The following is an 11,936-nucleotide window of genomic DNA, read 5'->3' as shown; positions in this document are numbered from 1 at the left end:
GGTCATTTCATGTACTAAGATGTTAAAAGGGTTCATATGGTATCTTGAGGGGTCATATGGTGTCCTAAGGAGTTATATGGTATTGTTAGGGGTCATATGGGGTCCTAAGGGGTGACACATGTGTCAGAACACCATATGACCCCTTTGGACACCATATGACCCCTTAGGAGATCATATTATCCTAAGAGTTCATATGGTATCCTAAAGGGTCATATGGTGTCCTAAGGGATCATGTCATGGACTAGGATGTTAAAAGGGATCATATGGTGTCCTAAGGGGTCATGTCGTGTACTAGGATGTCAAAAGGGGTCATATGGTGTTCTAAGGGGTAATATGGTGTTGTTATGGGTCATATGGGCTCCTAAGGGGCTACACATGTGCTAGAACACCATGTGACCCCTTAGGACACCATATGACCCATTCGGATCCATCATATTGTATTAAGGGCTCATACAATGTCCTAAGGGATCATGTTTGTACTAGAATGTTAAAAGGGGTTATATGGTATCCTGAGGGGTCATATGGTTTCCTAAGGGGTTCTATGGTGTTGTTAGGGTTCATATGTCCTAAGGTGTGACACATGTGTTAGAACACCATATGACCCCTTAGGACACCATATGACCCATTAGGACATAATATTTTCCAAAGGGGTCATATGTTGTCTTAAGGGGTCATGTCATGTACTAGGATGTTAATGTTACAAGATAGGGTTGTCATTGCACCAAAAGATCGACCTGTCAATGCCCGATACAACCACTAGACTTGTAGAATCCACGTGAGGCTTTTAAACCATGTCTTGAATCCCTACGAGGGACATTGGCCCACTACCAACAATCCCCCTCCCAATATCACTCGTCACGGCCTACGTGATTTGAACATGTGACAAAGCTCTGATACCACTTGTTACAATCTAGGGTTGTCATTGCACCAAAAGATCGACCTCGCAATGCTCGATACAACCACTAGAATTATAGAATCCATAGGACGTTGTTAAACCATGTCGTGAATCCTCGCGAGAGACGTTGGCCCACTACCGATAGTTAAAAGGGTTCATATGGTGTCCTAAGGGGTCATTTCATGTACTAGGATGTTAAAAGGGGTCATATGGTGTTGTTAGGGGTCATATGGGTTCCAAAGGGGCCACACGTGTTAGAATGCCATATGACCCCTTAGGACACCATAAGAGAGAGAGAATATTAAAAAGGCTAAAAGGGGACAAAGGGAGAGAGGTCCTAAAAGGACTTAAGGGGGGGGAGAGAGAGAGAGAGAGAGAGAGAGAGAGAGAGAGAGAGAGAGATGTACTAGGATGTCTTAAGGGGCCTAGGATGTTCTAAGGGCCCATCTTATGTAATAGAATGTCTTAAGGAGCCTAAGATGTACTAAGGGCCCATCTTATGTAATAGGATGTCTTAAGGGCCTAGGATATACTAAGGGGTCATATGATTTGTCTTAATAGGTCCTAGGATGTACTAAGGGGTCCTAGGTGTCTTAAGGGGTCCTAAGATGTACTAAGATGTCCTAAGGTGTGGTATGATGTCATAAGATGTGCTACTTGGGGTCCTAGGTGTCTTAAGGGGTCAATAGATGTCTTGGGATCTAGTAAGGGGTCGCATGAGTCTTAATAACTCTTAGGATGTACTTAGGGGTCGTATGATATCTTAATAGGTCCTAAGATGTACTAAGGGGTCCTAGATGTCTTAAGGGGTCAAAAGATGTCCTAACATGTACTAAGGGGTCCTATAATGTCTTGATACGTCCTAGGATATACTAAGGGGTCCTAAGTGTCTTAAGGGGTCAAAAGATGTCCTAGCATGTACTAAGGGGTCCTATAATGTCTTGATAGGTCCTAGGATATACAAATGGGTCCTAAGTGTCTTAAGGGGCCATAGGTGTCTTAAAAGGTCCTAGGATGTACTAAGGGGTCCTAGGATAACATTTTAACATCTAAATATACATGTATAACATTTATATATAACATTGAAAATATCTAGAACGTATAAATAAAATTTAAACATATAAGAAAGAAATTTAAACATTTAAACATCTAACTAAGTAGGTAGGGAGAGAGAGAGAGATAGAGAGGTATATAGAGGGAAATAGAGGTAGGGAGGGAGTGAGGGGAGGTTCATAGAAAGAGAGAGGAGGCAAATAGTAGAGAGTTAAGGATGTGAGAGAGAGGTGGAGAGAGAGATCTAGATTTTGGGAGAGAGAGGAGAGAGATAGAGAGAGGTAGAGAGGGATAGAGGAAGAGTAATATGGAGAGAGATAGGTCTAGAGCTTGAGCGCAATAAATAGAGTGATATAGAGAGAGCAAGAAAATGCTGATTAGAGCCTGCTGATTGTTGGAATTTGACTAAGTCTTAAAGTTTATAAGATCTTCTAAAATTTAAAATTCCCATTATAACTCTTAGAGATTTGAAACCACTCTCAAATATCTTGCCAATATATACATGAAATATAACTTAAAGTATAAGAAAGGAAAAAGACAAAGGGAAATGTGACTTAAATGTTATATTTCATGTATAAATAGCTTATTTTTAATTAAAAAAAATAACAAAAAAAGGAAACGAGATCCCGTTCTATTTTAAAATGGGAAAACAGGATCCCATTTTCAGTTCTCTTTTTAAAACGAGATCTTGTTTGCTTTTATATTTTTAATTATTGAAAAAAACAAAACGGGATCTTGTATCCTAAACAGTAAACCAGATCCTGTTTCTAAAAATTTTGAATTTTGGCCAAGTTTTTCTTTTGGATTTTGGCTTGGGAAATGGGTTGGAGTGCCAACCCTCTGGCTTGGACCTGGTTTGACCTGCAACTTAAAGGTCAAATCAATCTTCATATAAAATAATGACTTCAAAAATATATCTGAACACCAAATTTTTTAGATTTTTTTCAAACAATGAAAATCCATTATAGTAGAGACTCTCTAGATTCCAAATATATAATTTTTTTTTAAAATGGATCAATATTTTATTTTTAAAATAATTTCTAATGAAAGAGGTCCATAAACTTGAAATAATAAGATTTTTTAGTTTTTTAATAACTTTTTTGTCTTTAAGTTTTTTGAAAAAAAAATTATATGGCATCAAACTAGAGACAATTCTATATAGTTTTTTTTTTTTTTTAAATGTTAAGTTTAGGTCAAAGTATGCTTGTCGTACACGAGGATTTTTCAAAACAATGATTATGCCCAATAGAAAATTAACAAAAAAAAATATGAGAAAAAAATTACAAAAAAAATCTTCATCAAAGGTGAGTGGGTTACAGATATTTTCGCAGAAGGGTTCAAAAAAATCCTTTCATTTAGGTCAAATTATGCTTGTTGTACAGGAGCATGGTATGGTCCTAAAAAGTGACTTTTAAACTATAGGTTTTAGTAATGCCTCTTCAAACTTAATTGTTAAGATTTGGGTAGTAAAATAAATTACATATTTGGAAATTAGACTTCGAGCACTACATTTTCTGTTACTATCTTTTTTCAAGATTCATTCTTTAAGTGCTTCAAATTTTTAGGTCAAACAGGACGAAATCTGAAAAATAGAGAAAACACTTTCACTTTTTGGCCAAAAAGTGGACTCAACTTCTTGCAGGCACCCCTTTAGGCACTATAATAACACACATTCTAGTTGATTGCTTTGGAGACTGTCATTTGATGTTGCCCCTCATAAATTTTCTTCCCCTTTGATATGGAGGCTCATGGTAAATGCATCAATGGCAATGTCAAACCTTTTGATCTATCTTCATTTGTTTTCTCTATCATTAGGTACTTTGACTGGGTTATCTTTATGGTACTGTGCACTGTCAATATGCTTTGGGATGTACTCTTGATTGTACTTTTCATTTATTATCAAAGGTGGCTACTAAGGACTACATTATAGTGTTCATGTTGTGAAAACTTACTTTCCTTGGCTATCCTTTCATGATTGTGTTTAACCAAGATAGTGTACTTTGATCCTCTATATATATGTGGAACTCTGACCACTGGGGTTTGTTTCAACTTTGACATACTCAATAAACTTGGTACCTGTTATTTTCCTTTGATGTGCTTACTAATCACTACTAATGCCTCTGAGTTATTCTTTTATCACTAAATCTTGATATATTTATCTATTACAATACTGAGAAAGTAATATTATTTGTCTTTTTGGCTATCATTTGTGGATGAGATGTCTCTATTTTAAAGAATCATTTTGTTCTGAGATGGTTGCATTGTATCTTCTTCAAGGTTTTTTTTTGCCCTTGTAATCTCACTGTATTTTATGACCTTGATCTGATCATGATCCTCTGTGGCTTATGTCTCATTTTATATCTAGCAATCTGACCTATGTATGTGTCCATTGATCATTACATCTATGTCACTTCTAGGTGGTCTTTAGTCACTATGACTAGTTACTATCACACTATTTGTCGAAGCCTAATTGAAACTTACAACCTTTTGAATTCATCATGATTTTTATCCCCTTGTGATCTTTTGTGTTATAAGTGATCACTGTATTCTCATGAATATCTTTGTGGCAATGATTCTAGACTTTTTTTTTCTTATCACAACTCTACTAGTCTTTTGGACTGTCCTAAGCATTGTTCTTTGTGTTTTGGGTACAATAGTAGATCTGATTCATATCATTCATACTTAGACAGTGGATGGCTCTTTTTTGGATACTTATCTTTGAATGTGTACAAAAGAATATTCTGTGCTCATTAATATATAGATGCTTCTCTAATTACTCTGAGACTCTATTGGGACTACTTGGCCTTTTAACCTACCAATATGTTTCCATCAAATAGAGATGCATTATTTAAAATAGTGGTCTCAAAATTTCACTGTTATGACTGATGGGCCCCATTCAGTGAAGACATATTAACATGTTAGCATGATGGGCTCAACCCTTATGGGAGCCACATTTCACCCCACATTTTGAATCTGATTAATAAAAAGAGTGTGATTTTCACCTGTATCTACACATGAAGCAAACATGTTAGAAAAATAAATGTATATTGCAGATGTTTATGATAGCTTGGCTGCTTCCTAAACGAATATAGTGTGCATTGCTTGTTTACTGTGAATAAAGATTAGCTTATACATGCATAAGTGTTTGTTCATGTAAGGTTAGATACCTTTCATTGCTTAGAGCATTTCTCTAACATCATTGTTATTGTCAGATGCAGGAACTAGCAGCGAAATGAAGCTAGGCAAGACACATGTAGCTTGAGGCAGCAACATCGCAAGACAACACACTTTGAACCAGTCATTCCCATGCAATGACTGGTCTCCCTCATTAAATGCATATTTATATTTGTGAAGAGGGGAAAACAGATTTGAAAGGTAAACTGATCAAAACATAATGAAATAAACATGCAGAATGCTAAAATATCATTAAAAGACCATTTCACCTTGCTATTTTACCTTCTCCTTCGGATTGAGCTTGATGAAGTGAAGGTGCCCCTTGATAATGCTCCACTTGATGTGCTCCTTTGATTGATGGATGTGGATGGCTCTCCAATATTGTTCACAAATGATAAGGATGAGATGATCAAGTTGCCAAGATGATTTCCTGGGCTCAAAAGGGCAGCATAAGCTTACTAGATTTCAAGATGTTTTGAATGAAGGGATGGAACCCTATTTTATAGGAAGAGGAGAGGAAAATGGATGGCTAGGATGAATTCGAGATGAAGGGCTAAGATTTACTTGTGAGCTCACACAAGCTCCAAGAGAGGGTGTGGAGACCAAGAAATATGCCTTAAAGGCATTTCATATCTCCACACTCTACAAGATGCATTGGAGGAATTAAAAATTCTCAAAAAATGGATATTATGGGGATTAGAAGAATAAAAAGGAATTAAAAATTCCTTGGGAGAGGGAAATGCCTAGAGGAATGTGAGATTTTGAAAATCTTACATTCATCTAGAAAAAGAGCATTTAAAGCTAGTGGCTGGATGACAGGACAAAGAGTTGACTTTGTGGCTAATCATGATGATTACCATTAATGACTCATTAGGAGGGGGATTAGAGGAAATGTTAGGTGGGATTTATATTTGTAGGAGAATTTGACTAGAAGAGAGAATGAGTGGAGGGAATAAAAAATTAGAAGAATAATGTTAAGTGAGTTTAGGGAGTTTCTAGAAGAATTTATTAGGTTAATGATGAATTAAGAAGATGATTTGTAGGAATCATGTAGGTTAACTAATTAATTGAAATTAATTAGCTAAGAGGAAGATTTGTGAGGATTTGATTTTTTAGAAGAATAAAGAAAGGGATTTATTTATTAAATAAATCATATGCTATAGTGACAATATTAATTATATTTAATTAATATTGAGAAGAATTTTAATTAACATAATTAATTAAATAATTATGTGAGGAATTAAAATAATTAAAATAATTATTTTTAAGTGTCTACAATTTGTTTACTTATTCATGTATATGCTCTTTCTTCATTTGCATTGAATAAGCAAATTTAGTCTCATGGCTTGTGTGAGACAGTGTACATTTTTACATTCAATAAAGACTACTTCTTTGTATAGAAAAAATTTGCATAAATCCTTTCTATGTTACTTGCACTTGTATGAATGCAATAATTTGTTAATGTAATATTTTGATTTTTGCTTATACACATGAATGTAATATATGAAAGATTAAGAAATGTACATTTTCTCCTTTTAATTTAAAACAATAAGCTCTACCTGATTGAGTTGTAAGTGAGAATCTGGTAACAAATACCACAGGGCCATCCAATATCTTTTTTGACTCCACACAATGAGACAGATAATAATATGTTCCTTCTCCATTGTCTTCAACTGCAATAAATGCATAAACATGTGCAATAATATAAAATTGAATTTGATTAAATATGTATGTAGATAATTTACCTAGTCGCACTAGATCTGAAACACAATCAAAGTCAACTGATCCTTTCATCTATGTGAGTTGGGATTCTATTAGGAGTTGATATCTATCAAGTGGGCTTAGAGTTCTCGTACACCATCCGTCGACCCACTCCTTCAACTCACACTTATTCCATGATTCATCTACACCTAACAAACAAAAGCACACCATATGTCGCATATGTATAGTCCATGTACCTGCATTAGAGCTTCTAAAGAGTGTAGCTCACTCGATCCTATCAATGTACAACAATCCTCATATTTTACAATGTTAGTTTCATCTATCAACCAGGAAAAATCTATGAATTGTAGACTCACCTTGATTACCTAGACCCATTGTAGCATTACACCACTTGACTTCACATCTGTCAACTTTGCTCTATCTTTCTACTTTAACTCTTCTCATGCCAAGGCTTTTTTGATACATGCTCCCCCTTTCCATGCATGACCTCACAAAAGTTCCACATATGTTGAACACCAATGCTCTTATTCATTTTGCTCAACCAATAAAACATCTGAGAGTTCTTGAATTATGATGCACAATTATCTGACCATATGATATGTTGATTGAATGAAATACCCATATGAGCCAAATCACGATAGAACATTTGAAAGAAACCTTGCACAAACTCAATAGAATGTGTGCGATCATCGCTAATATAGACATGGTACTCCCTTAATATCTTCTGGTTGTCAGTATACTAACACCAACATGAATGAATGCTATATGTATAAATATAGAAACCTATGTGGAGTTGTAATACTGGGATTGCACCTCATCATGTGGCTCTAGTGTGTAGTTCTCTACAAAGTCATAAATTGCAATGATGGAATCAAGTGGAAATGTGTCCTTGCATAGCTTGAATTACAAGTCCAACCATCAATCTTTGTGGATAGTCCTTGCATACTCATATAGTATATTCTCATGAAAAATGCCCATAAACTGATACACTTGAATCTTATCAGTGATAGATTCGCACCTTTTTGCCTTCTTTGTCATCTTTTAGACTATAGGACATTGTCTTATATTTGCCAAATTCCACTAGTTTGTTCCCAATAACATGTGTACTCTCCATATGTTCACACATTGGTAAATTTTTCAAGCCACCATAATAACACGTGTCATCCAAGGATACTTTATTGCAAAATTGTTGACCATCAACTCTTTCACATAAAATGGTAGATATGAAACCCCTTGAAGATCTAGGTGGAGCCTTTATGCTACATTCTTGCAAAATATTATTAGTATGAATATCTACACATATATGTCAATAAAAATCATAATGATAAGAAAATTCAATATTTTCTCTACAACAAGTTGTGCATGTGTGTGATTTATTTCGACATAAAAAAGGCTAATAGAATTTCAAAAAATCTTTGACTAATTTTAATTTGAGGATACATCTCTTGAAACTTGGAAAAAAATTATGTTTGAGTCATATCCAAAAAAATGCTTTTGATGCAGATCATGGATTTGACTATCAATTCTCCTCCTTACAACATCTCTTTGATTAGGAGAGACCCTTGTGTTAGTCTTCCAAAATTATTCAATTAAGGATCTCAAGGCTTCAACAATTGCTATCTTTTCGCAGTGGTCTACTAGAGAATGCCCATAATTATTTTTCATTTGGATGCTCAAATCTTTCATTCCTTCCCACGACTCTCATTAGAGATTTTCTACTTATTGTCATTGCTTTATTTGTCTTTCTAATGAGCTGAGATTTCTTGGTTTGAGAGCTTACTATTCTTGATGTGAGGAAACATTGTGTGACATTTCTATCTTTCGTGCATGATGTAGAACCCACACACTTATATATGCACTCATTATATTCTTGACAACTGATTTCTCACTTGAATCATTCGATGCTCTTAGCCCAAGAATCCTCATGATGGGCCTAAATTTCAGATTTCTCATCATTTCAACAAGTAGTTGACATCTTTTGGTCTCATTTAACTTCTCAAAATATAATCTCCAAATTTGGTTAGCATATCTTTGAGAATTGCACTTTGGAACCTTATCAACCATTGGCTACAAAATATTAGTATCAATATGAATTGAATACTTAGGCTTCTTATGCAAATTATAGGAGGTGCTCTCAGAGTTTGAGTTGCCTCAACAATTGCTATCTTTTCGCAGTGGTCTACTAGAGAATGCCCATAATTATTTTTCATTTGGATGCTCAAATCTTTCATTCCTTCCCACGACTCTCATTAGAGATTTTCTACTTATTGTCATTGCTTTATTTGTCTTTCTAATGAGCTGAGATTTCTTGGTTTGAGAGCTTACTATTCTTGATGTGAGGAAACATTGTGTGACATTTCTATCTTTCGTGCATGATGTAGAACCCACACACTTATATATGCACTCATTATATTCTTGACAACTGATTTCTCACTTGAATCATTCGATGCTCTTAGCCCAAGAATCCTCATGATGGGCCTAAATTTCAGATTTCTCATCATTTCAACAAGTAGTTGACATCTTTTGGTCTCATTTAACTTCTCAAAATATAATCTCCAAATTTGGTTAGCATATCTTTGAGAATTGCACTTTGGAACCTTATCAACCATTGGCTACAAAATATTAGTATCAATATGAATTGAATACTTAGGCTTCTTATGCAAATTATAGGAGGTGCTCTCACAGTTTGAGTTGCCTCAATATCAAGAATGTTAACAACATTAGGGATAGATGACATACCTTCAACCAAAGATAAAAATGATGATGTACCTTGAAATTGAGATTTACGTGCAATGTGGCATGTTGTAGAAGGCACACCTTCAACTTGAAATGTGAGGGATGGTGTGCCTTCAACTTGAGATGTGAGAGATGGTGTGCGATCAACTTGAAATGTGAGAGATGGTGTGCCTTAAACTTGAGATGTGAGAGATGGCACACCTTCAACTTGAGATGTGCTAAATGATGTGCTCTCAACCTTGGGCATCAATTATCTCTTTGTATGGAGGTTTTGCATTCATTCTCTTTGTCTTGCCAATTCCATATCTCTCTTATATTGGGGCGAGAATTCATGTTCCTTTTGAATTGGCATGTCTTCTTCTCTGGTGTTCAATTTCCTTGATTCACGAAGTTGTCTCATATTGTCTCATCTTTGCATTCTTAGCTCATGCTCTTCCCATGTTAGCTTTTGTTGTCTTTTCCTCAGAATGATGGTGATTTATAATTGTACATGCACAAATAAGACAGTGAAACTAGTTCATAAAGAGAGAGAGAGAGAGAGAGAGAGAGAGGGGGGGGGGGGGGGGGGGGAAGGGCAGTCCCAATGAATTTATGAATATCCTAAATTGATTATGACTTCCATAATGAAGTTATCACAATCCAAATTAATCTATGATTTTCCTACATTCATTAGGATTACCATAATAAAGTTATGAAAATCCTAATGAAATTAGGACAGTCCTAATAAAGTTAGGACAATTGTGATGAATGTAGGACACTCGTAATAAATTCATGACACTCATAACTTCATTGGAAAAGTCCTAACAATAAATATAATTAATTCTAATGATGAAAAAGGAAGATAATTTTGAATAGAAAAGGATGTTGAGTATAATATTAATTCAATTTTTTAGTATTTATTACCATGCATTTATCATTTAATATTAATTCCAATTCTGAGTACTTATTACCATGCATTTATCATCATTCCAATTTTGAGTTGATGGTTGGTGCATACATTTCTTTATGCTAAGCTATTTTTTTGTTTTGAATTTCACATTATATTGCAAACCAAGTTTTGGTTGTGGAAGTCAAAAGTTAGATTTATCATCATGTCGATGGAAACAAGCTTATAGAAAATTGCATAAACCAATGGCAACTTATGAAATTCAGTTATGACTACTAAGATTGTTAAAGTTATGACATAAATAGAAAGATGTGATGAAGGTGGTCTTATTGACATATGCACTAATTATATTATTCTCTTATTGATGTAGTTATTGTATATTGCAAAATAAAAACAACAAAAATTCATAATAAACATTTCAATTATAAAAACATGAGAAAATTACCTCATATAACAAAAATCACCCCAAAAACTTCAATTTGTAGTCTTCTACCTTGTCCAACTAGCAAATAGGTGGTGAAATTGTGATGGAATATGCTAAATATGCTTCTATGATAAGTCAACAACATGAAAAAGTGTTTATTTGTCATGATTAGAGAAAATATTAGACAAAACTAGGGAATGCAGACCTAAATCATGGGCCCAATGTCTAAAGTTACCATTTTTCACATGCATTAAATTTGGAAAGCATCAGATTTTCTTTGTTAACTTTTTTAACATTCAACAAAATGTCAAAGAAGAGAGAGGGATAGTAGCAATAGAGAGAGTGTGTGTGTGGGAAGATATAGAGGGAGGTGTGTGTGTGTGTGTGTGTGTGTGTGTGTGTGTGTGTGTGTGTGTGAGAGAGAGAGAGAGAGAGAGAGAGAATGGAGAGATATAGGGGGAGAAGAAGGGAGGGGGTAGGAGATAGAGAGAGAGAGAGAGAGAGAGAGAGGGGGGGGAGATAGAGAAGTGTTTGTGTGTGTGTGAGAGAGAGAGAGACAGGGAGTGGGGAGATAGAGAGGGAGAAGAAGAAGGAGAGGGAGGGATGTGTGTGTGTGTGTGTGTGTTTGTGTAAGAGAGAGAGAGAAAGAGAATGAATGTGGAGAGGGAGGGGGAGGAAGATAGGGAGAGGTAGTAGGGGAGGGAGGAAGATTCTATTTGTGTGTGTGAGAGAGAAAGAAGGGAGAGATGGAGAGGGAGAGGAAGGTAGAGAGAGAGAGATAGTGGCGGGGGGTAGAGAAGTGTTTGTGTGTGAGAGGGAGGGGTAAGGAGGGATGGATAGATAGAGAGGTAGATGAAGGGAGGGTGAGGAAGAGAGGAAGAGGAAGAACGGGAGGGATGGAGATGGTGTGTGTGTGTGTGTGTGTGAGAGAGAGAGAGAGAGAGGTAAGGAGGGATGGGGAGATGGGGAGATAGAGAGGGAGAGGAAGGGAAGTAGAGGAAGAGAGGGAGAGGAAGAAGAGAGAGGGAGATGATGTGTGTGTGTTT

Source organism: Cryptomeria japonica, chromosome 11, assembly GCF_030272615.1.
Source record: "Cryptomeria japonica chromosome 11, Sugi_1.0, whole genome shotgun sequence".
Taxonomy (NCBI): Eukaryota; Viridiplantae; Streptophyta; class Pinopsida; order Cupressales; family Cupressaceae; genus Cryptomeria; species Cryptomeria japonica.
Note: the sequence above shows the minus strand (reverse complement) of the source record.